This window comes from Tamandua tetradactyla, chromosome 6 (assembly GCF_023851605.1).
Source record: "Tamandua tetradactyla isolate mTamTet1 chromosome 6, mTamTet1.pri, whole genome shotgun sequence".
Taxonomy (NCBI): domain Eukaryota; kingdom Metazoa; phylum Chordata; class Mammalia; order Pilosa; family Myrmecophagidae; genus Tamandua; species Tamandua tetradactyla.
In genome coordinates this window covers 155,534,696-155,553,634 of record NC_135332.1, presented here as the reverse complement: position 1 = coordinate 155,553,634, position 18,939 = coordinate 155,534,696, and positions in this window count along the sequence as shown.

Below are 18,939 nucleotides of genomic sequence, written 5' to 3'. Positions count from 1 at the left end.
GATTATCCCTATTAGATAAGGGTACTTCTCTTCTCTACCATTATTTACCAGATGCTATAAAGGAATTTCTTCCCCATGTATCAATTCATAATGAGAACATAAGTTTCATTATTCTCATCTCCTCTCCACTGCCCATGCCGAGTTACCCAAATATTGCACAACCATCTATAACTGCCCGGCCAACTGGGTGGTGGGATGGAAACTTATATGCGTACTGTGTTAATTATTTCCTGTGACCTTGGGTCAGGGCCTCTCATAATTTCCACCCCATTCATCTTTATCACAAAACTATGCCACATTCATAGTGAAAAGAAATTGTGGATAATTGAGCCCATGTTTAAACTTGAATCTCAGTGGTTGCCTTTTCTAATACTTTCCACAACTTTTCTAAGTCAGTATTTAATGTGCTTAAAATAGCCAAGGGTTTTCTGCTGAAACTGGGCATCTAACAAAGTTATGTCACAAAACTAAAGCCTTCAAATCTTGGTTTTCAGAATTCCCTGAAAAAAGTCACAATGGAGGAGCATAACTCCTCTAGACCTACTTTAACAGTCCATCCTTCAAATGTCTATTTTGGGCTGCATAATCAATCCAGACTAACCTCAATTTTGACTTGAATACCAGTGGCTCTCCTGCATTTTGTCTCGAGATTTTCAAGGGCTAAAAAGCCAGAAAATGCTACTCAGCAGACTCAGAAGACACAAGTCTAGGATTTCCAAGCTGGGCTTTCGAGAATACTTGAAATGGTAGAGATGGCATTTGATAAATCATAGCATGCTCAAAGTGTATTGAATGCACTTGAATGATCCTTTGTAATACAGTACACTGAGCTGTGATATATGCAGTCCTACTCATTGCTGATATCTACATATACACCAGTTACCAGTGAGAAGCATTACAGCAGGGCCCTAATATTTCACTGTTCTCTGCTAAGACACACTTTGTTGAAGCACAAGTCTACTCAGCAACAGTAAGAGTGCAGGCATTGTTTCCTCAAGACCTGGTTTATCAACACTAGGAGGATGCTCAACTAAATTTGTCCCACCCTTCAATGCCTTTGCTTTTGTGTGGGATCTTTGGATCAATCAGCTAGCTTTTCAATAGCCCATCTCTAGAGAAGCACTGGGTCTGATACAGGCTCTGTTTTTCTAGTATACTTTGAGTTGCTGGGACTGTCAAGGGGCTAAGCGTAACATATACTAATTTAGGGTCTTCTCTTTTTCCTTAATCATATGAAATTTAAAATTTTAAAGATTTATATATTTTTTTAATTTTGAAGTATAATTGATAAGAAAATCACACAGGTTAAATGTTCCATTTAATGAAATTTGACAATGTAAAACATGCATGTAACAGCATACAAAACAAGAAATAGGACATTTCCATTGCCCTAGAAAATTCTTTCATGCCCCTTTTCCATTTAATTTCTATATCTCTACCAGGGACTTCCTCTTTTTGGTTTCTGTCACTACAGAGCAGGCATCAGCACACAATTTCAAGGACGAGATAGTGAATGTCTTAGGCCTTGTGTGTCACATACTTTTCTTGCATAGTCCTTCTCTGTTTCTGTTTATAACACTTTAACAATATAAAAATAAATAAATAAATAACAACTCAGCAGCTGTAAAAAATTGGGGCACTCGACTGATTTTGTCTAGGACTGTCAAATGCCTTCCCCTACCATAGATAAATCTTAACTGACTTTGAAACTCATATTGGAATAATACAATGTATACTTTGTTCTTGGTTACTTATCTCACTGTATTTTTTTTTCAAGATTCATCCCTGTGGCTGCATACATCAGGAGTTTGTTCATTTTATTGCTTAGTAGTATGCCATTAAATTTTCTTTACCACAGTTTTTTAAATCCATTCTCCAGCTGATAGGCTTTTAGTTTATTTTCATTTGGAACTATTTGTGGAATTGCTGGGTCATAGGGTAAGAGTAGAGTCAAACAATACGAAACTGCCATTAATTTCTCCACTGTGATATATCAATTTATACTCCACATTTTTGGGGGGATGGATGGGTTTGCTGATGGCCTTCAGTAAAAAGCACTTGTCAATTTTCCAAATATGTTCTGTTAGTAAGAAACCAAATTACTAGTTGGATCATGAACAGAGGCCCTGCAGCTCTGTCGTGATCCAAAGCTCCATATTAATGTAACTTGAAAATAATATCTATAAATTCTCAGATTTCCTTTAACCACACTGATATTAATTTGCTGTTACTTTAGTGAAAGCATAGGCCTAGTGTCCTCTGGTCACCAGAGACCCTTAGTAGTCAATAATGGGGAGAGATGTAATGGAAACTAGGTCCCTGAGAAGTTTCAGAAAAGGTTAAATCGAGATGGGAGGAGGGTAGATACCTATGAGGGCTTGTCTCCAGAATTTATAGCTTACAGTGTGTGTGTGGCAGCATTTGCTTTAGCTGAAAGAGTCACTAGAAGTACCAATCTCATATCCAGAGAAGACACCACCACTGGCCTCTTATTCCACACTTCAATTCTCCGTTTGCCTGGGTCCTGCTTTCTCACATTCCCTGCCTCCCAAAAAGTAACTTTATCAACATTCACACATGCTGTCATCTCCATTAGGACCATCCCATGCCAAGCTAATGGACCTTCCATCCAAGAAAAATGCCCTAGAGCTTTGCTACTCAAAGTATGGTCATGAAACATTGGCATTATTAAAAATTCAGTGTTGGGATCCACCTCAGACCAACTGAACCTCAATCTACATTTTCACAATGTAATTCACATTCACATTAAAGTTTACCAAGCAATTCTCTAGAATATTCACAAATGTGCACAAATGATCCCCAAAGCTCAGCAGCTCACATGTGCCAGGCTTTAACCAGTATATGCATGCATGCAGATGGTATGCTGCTAACCTTTCTCTTACTCCCTTTTTCTCCCACCTTAATTGCATTAATCCTGAAATCAAATAAGAAAGCCAGACCATAAAAATCTAAACCAGGTTCAAAAATTGCTAAAAATGACCTCTTGGAAACACTTCAATTTCTTTTTCCACTTTACTTTATTTCTAAAGCAGCAAAATAAAAGGGAATGTTATAGATATACAAGAAGATTATACAAATAAAGTAGTAAGCCTAGAGCTGCATGTGTCCCTAATTTCTTGTAGGTATAATGCAGCTGGCATGGAATAAGTAACTCTGGATGAAAAGATCTAGAAAACCCTGACATATTGCCTTAATTCTGATAAGATGGGAGAAGTACCCTTCATTACAAGGTCTCTATGGGGTGTAGGAGAGAGCATCACACAAAATCAGAATTTCAGTCATAAACTCTCCATTTTCTCCTTTTATGATTATATAATTGACACTGAAATTTTATAGCAGGTTGGGTCCCATAAATTTGTAAATTCCAGGTATGTTTATCATAAGCAATTATATACTGACAAGGTACATCCTGCTAAAAGCATTCCATTCATAAGGACTCTTTTTTGTATTTTTGGTAGCAATTGTCATCAGGATTAGTATGCTTATAAGGAGATTTGATAGTATTTTATGTCTTCCTTCTTCATCTCTCCCTCACATTCTTGAGATATTAAGGATGAGTTATGGATGAGCTATTAACTTTTTATCAACTTGCTCATCTACTTCATACAAGTATCGTAGTAGGCCTGGCCATGGCCTACCACCTACTAAAGCATAATAATCACCAGGCCTACTTTTTATGAGTAATAGATGCTATGAGTTATTCTCAGTATTGCAACAAACTCATTTTGCTCTGATTTGTTCAAATATGCTTTGTCCAATGCCCATTGCATTTAAAGAATATGTTACCACAAAGATTGCAAGATCTAAGGGTTTCCTATAGTCCTGGAATAGATCTAGCAGATACATAAGTGGAAGTTTTCCTTTTTAATGGCTCGATTATAGTCAATTGTGTCAAACTTTCTTAGACATCTGAATGTCACAGTGCCTGACAATGAGCTCCCAAACTCTTGTTTTATTAGAGAGTTCTAATACCCACTGTGACTTTTCAGCTCAGCCAATAATTTTATCACCACCCGTTGTTGCCCTTTTTAATCATGTTGCTATGGTTCTGAGCTTAAGAATACTAAGCATTGTTAATTAGTGAGAACTTCCTCAGAAAATGCTAATCACATGCTCTTATTACTTTAGAATATATATCACCTATACGTCAATAACATAGAACTAAATTTTTATTGAGTCATTTCAAAGGTAAATTTGATACAAAGGAGAAAAGCAAAACAATATATTTTCATAGATTAATTTTCTTTTGTAATACAGTCGGTCTTTGCAAAAAACCAGTGAAGTAACTCTCTGTGCCAGTCTCAGGTCTCTTTGAATTTTGGAGTCAACATATGCCACCGCTGAGTATGCCACTCTGACCCCTCTCCTGAGTGACATGCAGGCTGCTAAATTTGAGTGGGGTTCAGAGCCAAAGAAATCTTTACAGCATGTTCACACAGCAGTGCAAAACACCCTGCCATGCAGGTCTCATGACATAACAGATTAAATGTGGCTCAACGTGTCTATAGTGAATAAGGATGCTTTACAGAGAATTAAGAAAGCTTAAAATGCAGAATCACAGCACAAAACTCTGGGCTTTTGCGACAAAGTTATGTTCTCTGCTGGTCAATATTTTATTTGGAGAATTAATTTGTTGTTTGAAACTGGGCTGTGCTAAACATTGAAGCTTAGTCACGGGGTACCAAGTGGTACTACAACTTGATCCATGAAACTATAAAGTGATAGATATGGGATCGGGCCCAACAGCCTGAGAACAAAGAAATTGTGTGAGCAGACGGCTCAGACCCTCGTGACACATACCCTGCTGCATCGCCTCCCCATCCTCTGCTCATGAAATCATTTAAAGGGGAGTTCCTTGAGGCTGGTGACTGAAGAACAAGAAAACTGAAACTGTGTTCCACAATGTGCTGGCACAAGCTTGGAGTGTACTTCTGGAGCACTTCAGCCGCTCTCTGGAGTGGCACTGAAGGACAAGTACAGTGAAATCCTCCAATTAGGAAGAACTATGACAACTTCAACTGATTGACCATTTTGCCTGGAAGGGGGGATACTGTGGTAGGCAGAAAAATGGCATCCAGATATTCACATCCAAGATTCCAGGAACTTGTGAATACCTAAGTTTGTACCACAAAAGACATTACAAATGTGATTAATTTAAGGATTTTGAAATGTGATTATCCTGGATTATATAGGAGTGCCCAAGGTAATCACAGAATCCTTACAAAAATGAGGCAAGAGGACAGAGAGGAGAGAAGATGCTACGTAGTTGGATTTGATGACAGAGGAAGGGGCACAAATAGCCTCTTGAAGCTGAAAAAATCAAGGAAAGAAATTCTCCTCTAGTGCCTCCAGAAGGAACGCAGGCCCACCTAAGGTTTGATTTTAGCCAACTAAGATTCCTTTTGGATTTATGACCCTTTTGTTACAGAAGCAATAGGAAACGAAAGTGAATACATACATACTGATTCCTTGACAACAGCTAGGGTTTTGGTTGCTTTTTCAGGTACTTGGAAAAAGCTCTTATCCACTAATTATATCCTCTCTATCATTTTAGGAATGTTTCTATAAGTTTGCATTTTTTCCTCATTATGTGTTGTATTTTCCTGCTTCTTTGCATGTCTGTAATTTTTTTTGGGGGGGGGGGAGGGAGGGTGCATGGTCTGGGAATCGAACCCAGGTCTCCCGCATGAAAGTCGGGCATTTTAACCACTGAACCACCTGTGCAATTTGTTTTTAATCAGATAGCTTGATATATTTTGCCTTCTGGGTGACAGATACTTTTTTTTTTTCACTCCTATACATATTCTTTGGGGTTGAATAAAATTAAGTGAAGGATGACGTGAAAACCATCCCTTTTGTAGATCAGGAAACTGAACCAAAAAATACTGTTAAATGACTATTCAAAATGGCATAGTATAATTTGAAATCCTGGGATTAGAAAATATGCCATCTGATTCCCTGTCCACTGATGCTCTGCTCCCTCTGCCAAGCTAACAATTTATGAAAGAAAACAAAGAGTATAAAATTTATCATCCAGGTAATGCAACAAAAAAGCACTTACAATTTATCAACTGAAACTCTGATATAAAAAGAAATAATGAATTACCTTAAAATGCATTACTTATAATTTTCATTAATAAATAATTCAATTTGGGGTTAAATATTTAGTAATTTCATTTAAGAGTGGAAAATCTAAGGTAGGAGTATATCGATTTGAAGAAGAGTTTTTATAGTTTCATTTTCTGTTCACTTTTATGATTAGTTCTATAAGAACATCATACTTGTGCTAAGTGAAAAATAATATATTTTAAATGTTTTTTTTGTAACTATTATGGAATATGTCTTCCCACCCACTTGAGACCTCTGAGAATGTTTGTCATGCAGCATTTTAAAAATAAACTAGAATTGAATAAAGTTTATAAAGAAGATAGACTGGTTAGTTGAGAGTAAGTAGGTAAAATATATTCTGTACCACATACAGTTCATTGTGACTCATCTTTGTGACAGGCACAGATTTGTTGAACACTGCAATAAAAATAGATGAGTATAATATCAATGATACTCAAGTCTTGTATTACAGAACTTGATATTCTGTGTACTCAGTATAGCTCAGTGTTGTCTCAAATTTTGTGATGATGTCTCCAACTACTCTTTTAGTTAACGGTTTTATTACCCTTGGGCTGTTTTCACTTTTGCAATTTGGTTTGGAAAATTTCTGACTTTACCTATTTCAACCCAAAGCTAGGAAAAACTTGGCAGGTTTTGCTGACTTTTCACTTCATTTTGGTAAATCACTCCAACCGCAATCTCAAGCAAAATGCAGGAATTGCAAAACTATCCAAATTGGAAAAAAAAAAATAATAAGAGTTCACAAACAATAAATGACTCTGGGACAGAAAGTTTATGAATTTTGACCATCCTCAGTCAGAGCTAAAAACTGACAAGTAAACATAAGCACGAAGGAATGCCTTTAGGCTTTCTATGACAACAGGATTTAAAATCATAAAATGAATAGTCCTCACATTGGTTACACTGCCCCTCTGTAATGACAGTTTTTAGAAATGTAAACAAATGGAGTGCAAGAATACTTATTCATCCCTTTCTGCATCATTTAGTTATAATAGACCTTATATCCTTTAACCAAACAGAGTTGAATTTATTTCACAAAAATACGACAGCATAAAGCATATTAATTAATGTTGTTGAGAATATAGAAATTGTGACTTGTAGAGTATTAAGTGATATTTCAGACTATTAATCAGATATTATCAGTTTATCCAGATAAATTAGCTGCCAAATTGCATACAATAAAAAAGATGCAACTGTGCTTAGAGTATAAGCATAGTATTACTTTACTGTTGGAGTAAATGTGAAGCATCAGATTCATCTTGAATTGGAGAGATTGTAACAGGGTCCCTGTGGTAGACTGTATTATGAGCCACAAAAAAGAACATTCTTAATCTTAACCCACATTCCTGTGGGTGTGAGCTCATTTGTAAATAGGACTCTCTGAAGCTCTGTTATTAAGTTTTGGTGTGATTGAATCAGAGCAGCCTAATTCATATAACTGGAGTTCTTTGCACACAGAATAAATTCAGATGCAGTGAATTAAAGGAGAAACTGGAAGAACAGAGAAACCAAGACAGGAGATCACCTGTTACAGGAGCCAGAGATAAGCCAAGGATCCCCAAGAATTTCAGCAAATCTGAACCAGAATGCTACAGACTTTGAGGAGAAAGCATGGCTTTCTTGATGCCATAATTGTGGATTTCTAGTCTTCCAAACTGTGAGTCAATGACTTTCTGTAGGTAAGGCAACCCTTTGTGTGGTATTAGTCATGCCAGCCTAGCAAAGAAAGTTAGTCTCTTAAATTTTATTAAAAATTGTATGTGAAGATAATTTTCAAAGAATAGGAAACCAAACTATACACTCGAATTTTATGATAGACACCAGAGGATATTATACTTTTCAAATTTGACCCCCAATAATTACAAAGAGGTTATTGGTCCTCTTCTATGTCATTGTCTGTTTCATAAGCTGGCTTCATTTTAAGAGTCACTTCCAGCATTCCTACTTCCTGCAAGAACAACCAGTATACATGCAGAAATATTTTGGTACCTTGAAGGCCCTCTGAAATTGTGAATGCAGAAACATAAAGTAAAAAGACTGAGTTTATGATGGTTATTAGGTAAAGAAAATGAATGCTAGAGGGCTTATGCTGAATTTTGTGTTCAGCCTGTTTCAGCTGGATGGATGTTTCTTGGACAAATGTGCACCTAAATATCTTGAAGGAATTGGACACTGAAAGTGATTAACTTCAGGCCAACTTATGAGTTGTCCTCTAAATAAGTGCTTCTTGAACCTTAATATGACCACACATTTGTTAATCTGGTTAAGATGCAGACGCTAGTTCAGAATTTCTGGGGAAGGATCTGATATTCTGCATTTCTAACGAGATCCCAAATGATGCTGCAACTGGTGAACCTAATATAATATTTTTAGTACCAAGTTTCTAAAGTATTTCCCCTGCATAATTTGACTTCAGATTAGTTGTAGTCCTCATAAATCTACTGTGAATCCATTTGTACAATTGATCTGAAACTCAGAGATTTAAATCGTGGAGAAATATTCAGAATCAGAAAAATGTTTGCAGTTAATTTTGAGCAGAATGGATGCAAATTGTTTCTGCCCCCAAGTACTGTGGATATATATCCTTCCAGTGAAGTTTAAGAGATATAGTATCTCATGTTAAAGCAATCTACATAAAAGTCCTATCTACAAAAAAAAAAACAAAACATTAAGTACCATCAACAAGCCCAGTTATAAAACATTTACTTTAATATCTATAAGAATAAACTTCCCAATTTTTTCACATACCAAGAAAAAAATTTAAGTTTCTAAAATAAAGATAGACTAAATGACCTCAGTATACCTCTTTATTATAAGAAATATTTATTTCAGCTTTTAAATGGATTTACTCAGACACTTGTTCTAAAGTCCTAGCAGATGGAAAGTATACCCATGTCCAGGCATGCAAATTATCTTTATCTTAGCGTTCATTGTCTTATATAAGATATCCAGCTTCCCACAATATATCATGAGTGCCACAAGAAAGCAAGAAGAAAACCATACTTTCCCACAGAAAAAGCATTTATGAGAACCAATCATAGATAAGAATTTTAAATACTATAATATGTTAAAGGCTTTCATGGAAAAGGTTAACAACAAGCAAGGTCAGTTGATTTATTTCATTCAACAAACAGAAACTATAAGAAAGAAAAGACTTAAATGCAAATAATTAAAAATACAACAGAAAAGAAGAATGCCTTCAAAGGGCTCTGAAGTAGATTTGACACAACACAAAATGCTAAGTAAACTTGGAAATAAGTCAATAAAAATTGTCCAAAAGAAAGCAATAGAAGTAAGCAGAGTGAATAAAATAGAAGAGATTATTCAACATCTATATAAATGTAAATTACATCCCAGTAAATGAAGAGAAAGAAAATGGAAAGGATAAATATTTAAAGCAATAATAAATGAGATTTTTCCATATGCAATGACAGACAACAAACCCGAGTTAACAAACTCAGAGACCATCAAGCAGAATAAAACACATGTACACAAACCCACAGATAAAAATAAAAAATAGTCACATCATGTTAAAATGTCTGGAAAAAAAATCCAGAGAAGCCACCTTGAAAGCAGACAAGATGAAAAAGAGACACTTCACAAACTGAGCAATTGAGACAAGATTTATAGATTTCACAATCAAAAACAAACTTCTGATGAAGGAAACAAAAAAGGCCTACTATTTGAAGGAGTAGATCATGCCTTTTGGTTGGAAGATTCAATGTTGTGAACTTATAGATCCACTATACGTACTGATCTATATATAGCTCACATAATCTGAATGAAAATGCCAGCATTTTGTAGACATAAACAAACTGATACTAAAATTTGCATCGAAGGGTAATGGATTAGAATAATTAAAATATTTCTTCAGCAAAGAACAAATTTTGAAGCCTGTCACTACTCAATTTCATGACTTACTAATACAGTACAGTGATTAAGATAGTTTGCCATTGTTGAAAGAATAGACACATGGATCAGTGGATCTGAGTTGAAAGTCAAGAAGTAGCCTCACAATTATGAACCTGGATGTTTAGGAAAATTTCAAAGACAATTCAATAAAGAAAGAATAGTCATTTCAACAAATCATATAGAGACACTCAAATCTCCATATGCATAAAAATATACCTTAACTTATACCTTGTGCAAAAATTTACTCAAAATACATCATACGACTATATGTAAATCATTACTTTCTAAAGCTTATAAAAGAAAACATAGGAGAAAATCTGTAAAACCCTCTCATGGACAAATAATTTTTAGATTCACCAATAATAAAAAATCCATAAAGAAAAATTAGTAAATTGGATTATTTAAAAATTGAAATTTTTCATTCTTCATAAGATGACAACATAAATGATAACATAAAGATAAGCCACAGAGTGGGGGAAAATTGCAAATCACACTGATGACAAAGAACTCGTATCCAGTTCACATTTTAAAAATTTAAAGATTTCTTTTTAAATTCAACAATAAGGAAACAAGCTATCCAATTAAAAAATGGGCAAGTGACAGTGAAAATTTCAGAGTAGAAAATTCTACAATCCCACTCCAAAAAAGCAATGGAAAAACTAATAAACCTGTCAGAAGCAACTTTTTTCAAACTTTGAAATTTGATCAAAAGCTTGCAGTAACCTGGAGAATACTTACTCTAGTAAAATAGTTGAATCTCAGTAAGAACAGAGAGATTTGTAGCATTTTAACTTACCGTGGTCTGATATCTTGCACTACAGCTCAGAAATAGCCTTGAAAAAGACAGGCCACATTCTCAGTACTGGAGGGAATGATTTGACCAGTCTTGTGGTTTCCAGGAAAAAAAGCTAGAAAGGCTTGTCCTTATTTTGCCTTCTAGAAACACCCCCAATACTGACGCTGCTACCCTGGGAGCATTTTTTTAAAACATATACAGGCAAATGTTTTACTGCTGTCTAAAGTGATAGATAACGATTGGGCCAAATAACAGACCAACCAAAAAGCTTAAGGGGAAAGACTGTGGAATGAGATGAAATGAAAAATAAGTCTAACTGTGTTCAAAATGAATCACACAACAGTGCTAATGGAGTAAAAAATAAAAAGTTGATCTCGGTAAATTGAAAATATTGTTTTGACTCGATATTGCAGGGTGAAGAAAAACAAGATACTCTAAGAAGACTTGTGACCATAAACAAGAATAAGATGCTGTAAAAAGAATTACTTGGAAATAAGAAATACATTTTTGTTATTAAAAATATAATAACAACAAAAAAATAGTAGAAATGATGGATGAAAATGTTTAGAATTCTTCCAGAACTAGAAAAGCAAAAAGAAAAGAAAATAGAAGGCAAAAATAAGGTATTTGATAAACTATCCAGCAATTTCAACATTTGTTTTAGACTATGTCTTTGCATGCATTTCCTCTGTCCATGCTGTCCATGCTCTTTCCCACTGCTTGTTCTTTCAGTCACTCAAATTATGATTTTTTTTTCAGTCTGAGGGCTTTTGGTTTAATGTTCCCTCATCTTGGAATGATAACCCTAAAATCCTTATATTGTGAACAGGCCACAGTGGCTCAGTGGCAGAGTTCTTGCCTGCCATGCTGCAGACCTGGGTTCATTTCCTGTTGCCTGCCCGTGTTAAAAAAAAAAAAAAAATCCTTGCGTTGGTACATTCCTCTCATCAATCAAGTATAATCTGTAATATTTCGTTAAAGCAAGCTAAAGATACTGTTTTTCTCTTCTTCTAGTAAGGGTTTATCATATTTACCTATTTTATGCTTACCATAGCACTGCTCAATTTCTGAAATAAGTATGTACGTATGTATATATTTTAAATTTATTTGGTTGTGTGTTTCTTTAAAACCTGCTAGAATATATGCTTGGGTTCAGTTTCCTACAAATTATAGCACCAATACTTAGAAGAGTTATTGCCATGTAATAATTCCAAATAATAAAAATTAAAGTGTGGGAAGAAAGAATGAAAAAAGGAAGGAAGGAAGGAAGAAAATATAAAAAGAGAAGAAAGAGAAAAAGAAAAATGTGAAAGAAAGCAGCTGTCAGAGAAATTGCCACAAGAGAATTACAAAGTGCCACACATTAGATATTAAAAATATTGCAATCATATTTATTTAGGCCCAAACCAAGTTTGTGAAGTGCATAAGTCAGTACCACCATGTGACTGAAAACACTCTAGGCACAGAAGTAGACATAGATTTATTAGGATTTATTAACAGGAAAGAATTTCCAGTGGTAGCAGACTGGAGACATAACGCTCCACAGCAGGGAAGGAACACAGGGACAATATGCATATGATTTGAGAACAAAGACATTCTTGATAGAATGGGGACATCAGGCCTCTAATATAATCATTAGGGGTCTTAAGACCTGGTGATACTGGCAGTATCCACCCCCAGGTAACAGATTGCATTGACCATAGGACAGGCATTGCATCCATATACCACCACAACATAAAAAAGATGGCAGAGTAGTAGTAATCCCACACATCGGGCAGATAATCATACAAAGAAATGTCACCAAAGCTGAGAAAGAGAATTAAAGTATTAGAAAAGGGGTCAGTAGATAGTTGATCACTATTGTGTATGTGTTCTCGATTATGATTTAAAGCTTGTTAAATATAATGGAGTGATTAGGAATATAATATATGTATGTATTATATATTAGGAATGTAATATATATATGTATATATGTATATATATATATATATATATATATATATATATATATATATATATATACATACAACATTGTAGGCTTATAAAGGTCCCACAAAATGCTGCACTCAAAATATTTAAAGCCATTCTATTTTGTAAAACTACTTTCCATAATTGAGTGGTTTCATTATTTAAAAGTATTTCAAACCTAAATTTATTAGACAAATGAGCTGTATGATTAGCTAAAGCAGTTATATGCTTTTCAGTGACCATCATGGCTCTCCCTGGGGCAAAAATAGTTAAAGGATAAAACTACCATGAGGTACACTTTACTTGATATTTGGATTTAATTATTTTTCAATTGCTAGGAGTGTGTGTTAGAGAATCATACAATGTGACAGGGACATATGGCTGTGTCCATGTGCAGCATCCTGTCCAATTGTAAGGTAAATAGGGCCATCCAATTGCCCACAGGTTCATAGCAACCACACAGAGGAGACATATGCTCCATGTATGTGGGAAGTATTTTACCATTGGAAAACGTTATTTTGAAGTTTAACAGTAAAATCACTTATTCTTGAGTGCAGCCACTATATATCTTGCTTGCCATCAAGACATTCAGTGTAGACAGGGGCAATACTGTCTAAGGATACTGCTTCCACTGTTAGTCATCCTATCCTATTATATACAGACTACCATAATATAGGCTGGAACTTACTTCCTTGTTGCCTTATGAAGGAAAAAAATAAGTATGAGTTGCATTATAAGACTGTAGGTGGATTTCAATCTTAATTGAGAAAGTCTCACTTCAGATTTTTCAGTGCAGCAAGTTCTGTGACATCAAGGCATTCCATGTAGTCCACTCAGCAGGAGGTATGGTCCAGGGCAGGCCAGTAGCCCCCAAAGATGACAAGTTCAAGCAAATCCAACATTGGGTTCTACTGTGGCCATGCATTACCACTAAAGCCCACTGTAGAAAGGTGTTCACAAGAGAGCTGCAGATGTAAAGAAAGATGTTTATGAGGAACAATAAGGAGTAAATCCTGTTGATCTAATAATAATATGCATGCAAGAGTTCCATTGGTATACAGTAAGAACCAGACAGAGGGACATTGTGGGGAGGTTTTAAATACCAGATATTTTTCCCCTATAGGTTTTGAGAGTTATCTACCACGGCATCAATTGCAGTCTAGGCATAAGAAGGGACCACATAGTTATACACATGGGAATAGGATTGGTGATAAAAATTTTAACAGGAATTTTCTGTATAAATTGTGACCATATTAGAATGTTTTAGGTGACTTCTGTTTCTGATGGGTTTAAGATTACTAAGCAGTACAGCTGCATAGACCAGCACCGAGGCCAATGGGCCTCATTTTTCCCCATTTGTATAGTCTGAGGCATAGGCAACAATAAATTATTATTATTCCCCCTTTTAAGCTGTAAAGCAGCTTACCCTTTTATTTGTATTCTTAGTGCTTACATCAGTCCTGCTGTTAGCATTTAACTGGAGCTGGTCACCGTCTATCTGTGTAGGTATTGTGTAGAGAGTGCTTACCTTTATTAAGCAGTGCATGATTGCTTGTGAAAGAGGCAGTCCTGTGGCAGTCCCTACCATGGCAAATAAATACCTTGCCTTTTCTGAGAACAGACGGGGTCCAGTGTAGTCTACTTGCTACTTGGTCACTGGAGCCTGTGATTGGCCAATGTGACTTAACTGATGGGGCAATCAATGTGGTTGTTCATAGAGCATGACAGGTACATCTGCATGATGTCTGTAAGTTGTTGACACATGATGGGTAGCTTTAACTTCTGGGCAAAATGCTATAAAGTTTGATACCCCCGGAGTCTGTTCTTTTGATGAAGCAATTCTGTTCCTTCTCAAGTTTCAGTGTGATGTCATATTCAAATGAGGGTATCTGCCTTAACATTCCCAGGTGGCATGTTAGGAGTGTGGGTTGGGACACTGTAGACCTTTTGTCACTGGCAGGAATCCCAGGTGTCTTTTCACAGTTCTCATCCCCATGGGGGTGACCATGACTGTCCACTGCTTTTGCTTCCAGGTTGCCATCCAGGTCATAAGGTCTTCATGAACAGCCCAACTGTTGGTTAGTTAGTGTGTTTCTTGACTCATACACTATAGCCATCCATATGGCTCTTAATTTGGCCAATGACTGCTATGAATAGTGCCAGCCTCCCACCATACAGTGTCACTACTGGGTTGTACCAGTACTGGTGAAAGTCCTCTGTTGTCCTTTCCATGGTGTTCCATGGGAGAAGCTACTTGCCAGCAGATCCATCAGTATACCAAGCAGATTCAGGAATTGTTTTCATGCCCTCTGTAGTGGGTAGTTGAAGAGCTATTTTGGGTGTGACAATTTTAGCTGTTGAATCTTCTGCATAATGACACTGGTCCTAAAATCTTGAGCATCTTATCACTAAGAGGGATGGTGTTGAAAACCCTGTGCACAATAAGTACATGTTCCACTTTGCTAAGGTATTAATCATGTACTGCCAAAGTATGGCTTATTGGCCATGTCCATAATCCACCCCTGTACAGGGAGGGTGGTTCTCAAGGTGGTGGAACATTTCTGAGTTTTATCTTCCACTTATAATAGAGCATTATATGCAGCACACAGCTGTTTTTCTAAAGGGATATATCCTAACTCTGCCCCTTTCCATAACTGTGACCAGAACTCTAGGGGCACTCATTTAGAATGTTGCCTTTGCCACATACACCACTTGTAGCCAATGTGGGTGCTAGCCATATCCAATTCACAGGGTGAATCAGGATTTAATACCCCTTAGTTCTTATGCCTGGCTATTGCCCTTTTGCTTTTTTAAAAGTAGCCTGCTGGGGGTCATCCAATTCCCAAATTTGACCTTTTCTAAGTTGCATATACAATGGTTTTAATGTTTGAGCTAAATGGGGACTGAAAGTCTCCAATATCCTAGAAGTCCTAGAAAGGCTATTAATTGCTCTGGCATATGCAACATAGGAAAACCTCATATCTTATTAATCATTGCAGAGGGAATATTTTTTGTCTTACCTGACAAATATATAAAATATCCAATTATTTGACAGAGCAGCCAGGGCCTCGCAGCTTGTTATGGTTGATTGCCTATCCCTAGTTTTCAAGATGGGATATTAAGTTTTCTGACTCCTTTTTTACTTCTGAAAGAGAATCATCAATTAATATAATAACAGTATAGTGAAATAAAGTCACAAATTTGGGTTTCTCCCAACTGGTCAAGTCTTTTTCCACTAGCAAATAGTGGATAGCCTGTGGGAAACGGTGAAAATACTCTGTTGTCCTTACGAGGTAAAGGAGAAAGAAGATTGACTTGCTTTATCTAAAGGAATACTGAAGAAAGCATTAGCTAGATCTAAAAAAAATTATATTAGCATAAATGCAGGCTAATTCCTTGTAGTAAGAGGCAATGTTTGGAACTGCTCCATACATAGGTGGTGTTAATTTTATTTAATTTACAGTAATCCACTGACTTGCACAAGGTTTCTTTTAGGTGTCCATAAGGCCACAAAGGGCTGTTATAAGTACTATGCGATGGTACTAATAGCCCTACTCTTTCTAGGACCTTAAGGTTGCAGAAATCTCTTGATGGCCACCTGGGAGTTTATATTGTTTATTGGCTAGAATCCTCCAAAGTTGCAGTACTTTTACAGGGGATCATTTCACATGGCTTTTAAAACTGCTTTTACTACTCTACATCAGAGTTGGAATTACTCTAAGATAGTCTGTAATACTGAATTTAAGAGAAGATTAAGTTCTAATTTGTTTGTGGGTATAGGAGAAACATATATGGTGTATTACCAGGGAACAATATCCCAATTTGTAAGACCAAATTATGTCATTTATCTCTGATTTTGTCTTTCCCCAATAGCCATCTATATCCAGAATAGGGTCTGTTAAGTTGGGCTACACTTCCGTAAGTCATACATTCACCTCTGCTGTCTACTAGAGCTAACACTCTGTCAGTTGGTGACCAATAAAAAGTTAATTCTATGTGTAATCTCTGATCCCCAGGGTCCCTGGTTATTACCAATATCAGGGGGGTCTTGTACCCTCCTATATAGGAAAGGAAAGGGAGCTGGTAAGTCTCATGATGGGGGCAGGGTGAGGGTTTTGTGTTTTGGAAAGAGGTTTCATAGTTGATGCATCTTCTGCTTCAGCTGTTCAGGGATTCATTTTAGTAAATTTCTTATCTTTGGGTAATTTGCTCCATACTTGAACTAAAACAGCATTTGGTTGTTTAACTATGTTTTTTTAGCTCTGTCCCCATGGAAATTAGATCAGCCTGCATTTGTGTATGTGAAACCTGGTTAAGGGTGTCATGTTCTCAGAAAGCCTTTTGCCCTGCCATCACTCCTCTTTTCTGAAGCCACTCTGATTCCCTGATAGCTGTTATGGCTTGAATGGCTTTCAAATGGGTTGTCCCAAATGAACATGAAGGGTCATAAAAATTGTTAGGAGGAGGGTGCAAGTGGTGTTTTCATTGCCAGTGTAAAGGTTTCCTTGTAAGGCCCTGAAAAATTATCAGACTATATTACATGTTTCATCCCAAGATCTCACAAAACATCTTGAAGTTCTTCTACAGATTGCCAATAGGGAGTAGTATGTGGGCTATCTTCCTCATTGGGTCAGGCAGCCTTGCATGCAGCTACTAGCCAGGCTAACAAAGATACTTTTTCTTCATTATTTGGAATGCCATAAAGCCATTGATGTAGGGATGATCTTTCATAATAGATTGACTCATCTCCATCCCATTACACAATTAGCTCCTGTGTCCCATAATCGTAAAAGCCAATTCGGTAATCACTCCTTAGCTTTCTGCCTATAACACTGCCCAAGATCATCGAATTAAGTAGCAACATAATCCCTCATGATAATGTGGAGTTTCTGTTCAGAAGGTTATAAATTCTGAGGATCTTCAGCATTAGGACACTCCTGGGCTGTTTTAATTTTTGCTGTAGCACTAGGCAGACCTATCAACATGCTCCTTTTCCTCTACTCCCCATATTTCTTCCGTTTCTCCTCTTCATCATCAGATGAAAAGTCTTTGGGATCCTAAGCTCTTAGATCTCACCCTGGATTAGTTATATTATCTAGACTCAATTCTAGGTAATTTTTACCATGATCTTGAGCATATCTACAAGCTAAAGTTTCTAACTGATCATCCATATGGTTAAGGCAATCATTTGGTTAAGGCAATCACTTGGCTAAGGCATCTTTCATGCTTGAGTGAGCTGTTTTTTCCCTTTATAATATTAACCACTCCTTTATATGGCAGGTTATTATTTTTGTTGCCTGTTCTGCCTCTCCTGAAATGAACCAGGTGATGGCTGCTGCTAATTTGTGTTCTCCTTTCCTTTTGCTAAGATTTAGCTGTCCTGCTATCTGTTGCAGAACAGTTAATAACTGTGCCAGAGTTTGTATGGCACCCCCTTCCAACCAGAAGGGCAGCCATCCCTCCCCACATGGAGGATGCAGGCCAACTTAGGATTTCTCTTGCCAAGTGTCCCTTCACTGGACCCATGCCTACAACTTCCAGTGGTGCCTTGGTCTCTTGACTGACTCACCAATTAGTTGGGCCCAAACCAAGTTTGTGAATTGCATGAGCCAATGCCATTGCAAGACCAAAAAACACACCAGGCACTAAGTAGACATAGATTTATTAGACTTCTGAATAGAATAGAGTCTCTGGTGGTGCTGGTCTGGAGGGGTTATGCACTGCAGAGGGGCAGGTGTATAAGAGGCAATAGGTATATGATTTTAGAACAAAGACATTCCATATAGTATGACATCAGGTCTCTATTATGAACATTAAAGTTCTAAAGACCTAATGTTCCACTAAAATTAATGTTTAAGGCTAAGATACAATCAGATTAATGTTTAAGACTAAGATACAATCAGTACCATTCACTCCTGTGCCATTATATTTGTGCTTACATTCTTTTCCCTCTGGAGAGCTTGGTCACACAAGCAACTCTGTGCTTGGGGCTTCATCCCCTGGCCTTTCACACATATCGTAATTACTTTCTAATGTCTCTTTTCAAATAAAAGGAAGTTACGTAATATATTTGATTGTATTTATAAGGTGCTTTGGAAAAAAAAAAAAAGAAA